Source organism: Salvia splendens, chromosome 16 (genome assembly GCF_004379255.2).
Source record: "Salvia splendens isolate huo1 chromosome 16, SspV2, whole genome shotgun sequence".
Lineage (NCBI taxonomy): Eukaryota > Viridiplantae > Streptophyta > Magnoliopsida > Lamiales > Lamiaceae > Salvia > Salvia splendens.
Window position 1 is genome coordinate 27,365,498 of NC_056047.1, and position 8,556 is coordinate 27,374,053.

Consider the following 8,556-nt stretch of genomic DNA (forward strand, 5'->3'; position numbering starts at 1 on the left):
TATTGTGTGCATTTTGTGTTAAAGTGAGTGTGTGTAATGTAAAGTGTGTTATGCGTGGAGTGTTTATATAGTGTCTGCAGTGCGTGTATAGTGTGTACTTTTTATACAAAGTTTGATGTTTTTGGTAGCAGCTTAATATTTTATGTGTATAGTACGTATTATGTGTATTGTCTGTGTAGTGTATGTACTTTGTGCACTGTATGTGTGTTAAGTGTTTGTGTTATGTTTCTTGGTTGTAATATGTGTGTAGTGTGTATAGTGTTTATTTTTGTATAGAAATGTGTATGTAATATTTATGGTTTGTGTATGTATGTTTATTTTGTGTATTGAGTGTGTGTAGCTATTTTTTGAGGATTGTATGTATTATGTGTACTGTGTGCATTATATGTATGTATATTGTGTTAAGTGTTTGTATTATGTTCCTGTTTATACTTGGGTTGTAATTTATGTGTAGTGTGTATAGTGTGTATTTTTTGTATAGCAATATGTAATGTTTATGATTTGTGTATGTGTGTTTATTTTGCGTATTGAGTGTGTGTAGCGAGTTTTCATTTTTAAGATTTTCGTAGGGAGACGGTTCACCAAATAAACAGATGTAGCAACAGCTTCAGGCCATAAAAATTTTGGAACATTTGAGTCAAAAAACAAAGCACGAGTTATTTCCATAATGATCCTATTCTTTCTTTCGGCCACTCCGTTTTGTTCGAGGGTATAGGGGCACGAGGTTTGGTGAACTAACCCTTTATCCATGAAAAACTTTGACATGTCCCTGTTAACAAATTCCCTCCCATTATCAGACCTAAGGACCTTTATAGTTGTCTGAAATTGGGTCTCGATCAGTTTGTAAAAAAGGACAAATTTTTCATAAACTTCAGATTTGTTTTTCAAAAAATATACCCACGTCATTCTTGAACAATCATCCACAAATAATACGAAATATCTAAAACCATGATCACCAATAACGGGCGCGGTGCCCCAAACATCAGCATGCACGAGTGAAAAAAGACTCTTAACACGAGTTTTAGTAGACTTAAACGATTGTCTGTGGCTTTTCACCAAAACACATTACTCACAATCAAAATCCTTAAGATTAGAAAAATTTGGAAAAAGTAGTTTAAAATAACCAAGAGATGGATGACTTAAACGTCTATGCCACAACCAAGCATCTCGAGTAGCAGATCCGTGAGCCAGCATTGCTGCACTGTCTTGGTGAGCCATCTCGTCAACATAGTAGAGGCCTTGACGCTCAGTGCCACGCCCAATTATTGTTAGAGTTTTGTATACTAGAAATCACCTTTCGAGTGATTGGATACTGTAAAACTCTAATGGCTATTTTCCAATAAATGCAACTGATTATTTTTGTCATAATGTTGTTATGTTTTACATTTAATGGTTGTTTATTGCATATTTAAATGTATGAGCAAACGTAACAAAGTCTAAGTCTTTGTTTTAGTAGACCGGTTGTGGGCGTCGTCCAATTTAAGGTAACACGGTCAGTTCTAAACAAAGAAAAATAAGAATTTCACAACCTAGATAGGCCTAGACTACCTATCGCGAAAGGTTGCAATGTCAGTCCGATTATTTCTAAACCTTATTGAAATAAGATGACATTGGTGTGGTATAGCACTGAATGGATCTAACAGCAAGACGAGTCTTTATGCTATCTACTGAAAGACGAGGTCTTGAGAATTAATTTCTTAATCAATGTACGTTAGCATTGAGCATACGATATTGAGTATCTACTACTTTGACTTACCAAAGGTGCGGGTTTTTCGTAACCCAACGATCCAGGTATATTGGGTAATGGTGATCATTATCTAGAGGTGCTAGGATTGCTATTATGTTGAAACGTGCGCGAGGAGAGTCTCGTTTGATAACATCTACAAGAGGAGCTCGAAATGAGGTTTTATTATTCGGAACCTAGCTAGTTGGAGTTTAATTACTCTATGAATAATAAATAAGAGTTTCTTGCTAAGTCCACTCTTGGAATTCGAAATATGTTAATTAATTAAGTCTATAACAGACATTAATTAATTAATGGGTGTTTCTATCTTAAGCGCGGGAAATGAACCAAATACAATTAAAGGAAACCCTGAATACTTGTAATTTCGGATTTGGAAGGTAGTGCAATATTACTTCTGTAGCTGCTCGTAATATTCCAATATAAGCTTATATTAAATTGTGGGTTCAATTTAATTAGTAAAAAGCTAATTAGGTGAGGCCTGTTCCAGATTCTTCCTTAGATCCCTGACTAGGCCCAATATGTGACTTATATAAATAGGAGAATAAAGGAGACAGAAAACACAACAATTATTTTGCAAAATTTTCGTCCCCCCCTCTTGAGAGAGTTTTAAAAAATTGTGCTCCCTCCGTGAGCTGAGTTCTGTCTTCAATTATTCGAGTCCTAGTACGTTGGTGAGATTTGCCAACACAAATATCAGCGTATAGTTCGGGACACCAGTCAGAAGATCCGAGGTCTTGTATTGAAGATCTTCACGAGGAGACGGAGCAAGCCATCATCGATTCTTGATTGAATCAACGAGGTAAATTGGCTAATTCCGTAGTAAGCATGTTTTAGGAATTTTATGTGCTAAAGCATGTTTTAATTCAAGTTATGAGCATGATACATGTGATAATTACGCGAATAGATTTTGTCTAAATAATCTGCTAAATAGATCAAATTCATGTGATTCGTTTTGTACGCACGCTTCCGCTGCCAGCCCCTTCAATTATCCTCCTCGTCCTGATATCCTGTAATACATAGAAATTGGGATGCATCAGTAAAGTACAATTCAATTCCTTCGTCATGTGACTAATCGACATCAACTTATGTGACAATTTGGGAACATAAAGACAATTTGACAATTTCAATATCGGAGAAATTTCAATTGTTCCACTCCCCTCTACGGAAGTAAATTCCCCATCTGCAGTCTGTATTTGACTTTTCATAGTCCCACAAAAATTCACGAAATCCTGTTTATCATGGGTCATAATATCGGTCGCCCCATAGTAAAAAATCCATCGATTATCTTTTTCTCTAGTCTTATGTTGTACCGCACATGCAATGGGTAATTTATGCAATATTTCAAAACTGTTGGGGCTAATACACAAATCATCACACAGCATGGGGTTCCTTTTATAATTAATCAAAGTTCGGGGGGCAGAATGCTTATTTCGGGGGTCAATTAGTAATATTTTAGAAATTGGAGGTGCATATGTAAAATGATATGGGCTAGGTTTCAGAAACCCTATCCCATTACCTCATTCGTCGGCGCCGCTCTCCATTCCCCCCGAATCGACCGGCGAAAGCTGCCTGGCCAACCTCCTCCGCTCGCTTGCCGCCGCCGCCGCGTGGAGTGACGCCGTCAGTACCCCGTCCACGGGTGGTGCTCTCTGTTCCGCCGGTTTCCTCCACTCCGATAGCCAATTTGGCCTTCCCCTTTTGGCTCTCGTCCCACCATTCTGGGAATCCGATCAATTTGAAGTAATTTTCCCGGGTTTGTTTGTTCATCCCGCAGTTTGAGCACCATAACTTTGTTTTATCTGGCTTGGTGGCTCTGCGGCGATTATTGGTGGCAGTGAGCGGTTGTCCGGGACGGATCGGCGCCGGTTGTGTCTGGAATCTGGTTTGTCGGGCTCCGAATCCAAGCCCCACCCCGTTAGCTGCTGTGGTTGAGTCGGGGTTCGCTGATAGCATGATTTTAAGCCGTATGGCTTCTCGCTTGACCCAGCCGTATGCAACGTCCAATGGAGGCGTTGGACTCTCTTTGAGGATGTCTCGTCTGGTTCTTCGAATTGGGAGTTTAATCCCGCCAAGAACTTGTACAATCTCTTCTGATTAATGATGTTTCGATACTCACATATTCCCTTATCACAGCAGGTGATGGTTTTGGTTTGGCATCGATCAATTTCGATCCAAACCCCATGTAGAGTCCTCCAATAAGTCTCCAGATCCATGTCCCCTTGGACAATCCGGCTGGCCTTGTCCTCCAAATCATATATCATGTATGAGTCTGACGTACTCTGGTACGTTACGGCCAAACTATCCCAAATCGCCTTCGCACTCTGGTGGTGTGCGAAATCTGCCACAATCTTGATCTCCATGTTGTCTACGATCCAGGAGAAGACCACTAAATCAGCAGTCTCCTCCCACTCCAGATAATCTTTATCTGTGGGTTTTGGGGGTGATATGCCGCAGTGCCCTTCGGCTTCCGATGGATACCCGCATTAATCGGGCCCATAGTGCATAGTTTCTTCCATTTAGCTTGAATGCTACTGTCACATTCTTGCTTGCTTTCAATTTGAGATCACCGGTCTTGACATCTTCTTCGTCTGCCATTTTCAGGTCTTGATTCGTCCGTCACCGCCTTCTGGTCGGGACAGGTATTCGGGCAATGATGAGATTATATTCTGAGCCTTTGATTATTTGGCTATGATGCCATGTTGAAGGGAGGATTTGTATTCATTCAAGTATATACAAAGGAGAGGGAGTACACGCCTCATATAGGCAGATAGCATTCTACATATGGTAAGATATATACATGATTTACCCTAGCTAAAATTAGGGAAAGAATAATTATAATTGATTCTGTAATCTTCGTGTATCTTCCGTGATTTTGTATATCTTCCAACACATTCAGATAGGGCTCCTTTGTGTGCAAGAACATCCCAAGGATAGACCTTTGACAAACACGGATTTTGCATGTTTTTAAGGACTAGATTTGACTTATTTTAAATGTCAATCATGCAAATTATGTTCTTAAATTGCATATTTTATGCATTTGTATTTTTGACGTATTTGTTGATAAATGATAGAAAAGGGTGAAAAAAAGGCCAAAGTGCAGCAGCATCAGTTCAAGCCGATTTTTCCAGCAAATGTGAAGTCCAATCAATGCTTAATGCATACCATTCTCTTTTTCTTCGAAAGAGCTTCGCGTGGATATCTCGCACATCTCAATCGGAGTTCTGTGGAGAAAGTTATGACTATTCTACGAACGTTGCACAGTACAGTCAAAGCTGACTAGAATTTAAGTGGAAATTCACGAAAGAAAAGAAATTATTATATTGTGAAGCCAAATCTCTCCCATCTCTTGAAGGTCATGAAAGTTATCAAATATAAACCTTTTTCCAACCTATAAATACCTTTAACCTAATTCACAATCTTCATCTCAGAGCCTCCAATCCTTCTCCTCTCTACACATTCATCCATCTCATATTCCACACATAATTCATCCACCTTCCATTGGAGCGGAGCTCTGGATGCTATGCAGATCCAGGCAAGAGAAGACTAAATATTGAAGATTCAACCTTGGGTTTTATCAATTTCTTTCATATCTCATACTTTATTTGTAGTTTTTACTTGTCTATGAGTAGAACTTCAATTGTTGAATTTTTGGTGAAGATATTCAATTGGTTTTCCTTGTTAGCTCTTGCAGTTATTTGATTTATCCTTGTGCCTTCTATATTCAATTGATTAACTACCTCTTGAATACATGTTAGAGTTGATTAGAGTACTCGGGAGACACGAAATAATTGATTTGGAAAAGGGATAATTCACATTTTAATTCAATAGAACTCGGTAGAGTTGAGGTTTCAAGTGAGGTCATTGGTCTTAACGATCTTTTAGGAGTTAGATGTTAGAGATATAAAGGGGACTTTGATTTCAACACCCAATCTACGGATCTCTCACCTCGGGAGGGGGTTTAATTTAGTTAAGTGGCCGACTTAATAATTCTAGAGACCGTAATTCAAGGAAGTCGATTGTGTTTTGGGTCCTAAAATTCTACATTCATTCGCCTATTTTGTATCATATGTTTTTACGCTTTTTGTTATTTGTTTATTTATTTTCCGTCTAGCTTTATAAATCAAATCCAAAAATCTTCGTGTCTCTAGATAGTATATGACGCTTAGTATATGGTAGTCAGTTGCAATCTTATTCCCTTTGTTCGATATCCCGGTACTGACCTTTAGCTATACTAGATCTACCTTATATGTTTGCAGGTATTTTTAGTGCTAATAAATAGTGCATCAACCTTCCATTGAAATCGTGCTGTTGATGCTGAGTCGTGATATTGTGGAGCTGCCAGTGCCGAAGCAGCCCATGTTTGCAGAGAATGGTTCGACACCCGGCCCCAAGGGATCAACACAGCAAAATGTGTACTCCAATAACGAGCTCACTCTTAGTGTGCTCGATGGACAATGACTCTATTTCAGACTCTTATCATTATAATGTCCCCAGTTTCTTTATACTAGTAATAGAATTTTGTTTTCATAGATCAATTTGAATTGTTTATCTCTTTCATTATAAAAGTAATACGTACTATAGTATTTGATTGGTCTTTGTTTGTGGACTAATGATACTAATAAAATTCATCCTAGATCCTAAAGGTAAAAACATCAATGTGAATGAATTTGCATGTCTTTGTCACCGACCAAGCTGAAACGAGACGCAAACTTTGGAATTGGTCCAGCAAAATGGAGAAAAATGCTACTCCATATTTCTGCAATAGCAAACAAGTAATTTTCGGAATTACATGAAAGACTCAAAATCCAAGTCTCTAGTCTTGTAAAATGAATTTTCAAAGTCTTCCACCTTTGGTGACCACAACCTCTTTCATTTCTTTCTTATTTTCTAAAGTATTTTCAAAACAATCGATACGAGTATTGTAGTGGTGTTAGATTTTGATAAAAAAATGGCACCCAAATTCGAGCATATCGTAATTCATAAATCAATTCTTCTTCTTATAATCATCCAAAGTGTTGCATGTTTGAGCATGGAAACAGACACAATTTCAACCGGTGTAGTGATCAAAGATCCACAAACAATCACATCCCAAAAACAGATATACAAATTAGGATTCTTCAAACCTCCAAACACTACCAACCGCTATTTAGGCATCTTCTTTACCTTCTCCCAAGAAACCGTGATTTGGGTCGCCAACAGAAACAAACCACTCAAGGACTCCTCCGGCTCTGTTACTCTGTCTCGAGACGGAAATCTCGTGGTCTTGGATGGGACTAATCAAACCGTCTGGTCCACCAATCTCACCACCACCTCTCCTGTCAGTCTGATCGTCCAAATCGTCGACACTGGCAATCTCATTTTGCGGGAAGAGGCCACAGAAGACGTGTTATGGGAGTCGTTCTCACAACCAACAGATGTCCTGGTGCAGGGAATGACGTTAAGCCAGGTGTTACATTTTGTAACACCTGGATGATAATGGTTACAGGTGTTACATTTTGGAACCGAGCTACTACCTCCACTGCTTGCAACAGACATAGATTGGGGCTCTGATTGTCTCCCGGATCTTCCCCCTTGAAATTTGTATGGCGTGGAGTGTTGGTCTGCTTTTGCTTAGGAGGTGCGGCATATCTTTTACCCTCTGATTTTGTTTCACATGGCATTTGCATATATTCTTCGGCATAACGTGCTCGTGCTACCATGTCAACAAAAATAATATCCCGATGGGGGGCAATTCTATCTCGAATGGCAGGATTAAGGCCCCTAAGGAAGCGGCTGCACTTGTTCTTGTCTGTTGGAACAAGTTCACGAGCGTACTTGCTTAATCTTATAAATTCGGCATAATAATCTTTAACCTTCCTCTCTCCTTGCTCGAGGTTCAAGAACTGAAGCTGCATATTTTCCATAAAAAGCTCCCCCACATATTCTCGCTTGAATTCATCAAGAAAGAACTTCCAGGTAACCTCATTCTCTGGGACCGTTGCACGAACCATTTCCCACCAGTGGTGGGCTTCTCCCTGGAGAAGGGACTCAACGCACCTCAACTTTTGTTCTGGGGAACATTCAAGATTTTTCAATACTCGCTCAGTACTTTCTAGCCATGCTTCGGCCTCAGAAGGGTCGATTCCGGTAGTGCCATAAAATCTCTCAGCCCCCATCTTCTTAAGACGAAAGATAGGGTCACTGGGAGGCGTATGTGCTACTGACGTCGCAGGGTTTGAGAAGGCTCGAACAGTTTGGCCAAGAAGTCCCATAAAGTTATGCATGAATACTTTTGGATCAATGTGGTTTTCTTGAGCCAGCGCTCTAGGCGGTGAGTGTGTAGCACTCTGATTTACTTCCCCTTCAAAGCCATGAGGGGGAATGTCTTCAGGAATATGTGATGATAAGGACTTAGGATGACTTTCGTCACCCGTTCGACCGACACCAGAATTATTTTCAGACATTCTGCATTAGTACAAGGAAAATAGAGGGGTGAGGCACGTCGATAGCACATTAAGAACACATCCTAGTGGCATATACATAGTTTAGTACCTCATAAAATCCAACTAAAGCATGAAACATAACCCAAGTTATGAGTCCGAGAATCGACTCAATTTTGAGTTAACCATGCTCTGATACCGCAACTGTAACACCCCAAACCAAAATAGAGGATACGGCTCATGAAAAATTCTAATGTTAAACATTTAACTAAGATCATAGCTAATTAAACTTTATCACCAAAAGTCAGTTACAGGCAAACAAAATAATTACACTCCAAAAGCTTAAGTATATGCCACTAGAGTTTAAGTTCAAAAGTATATACAAGCAACACT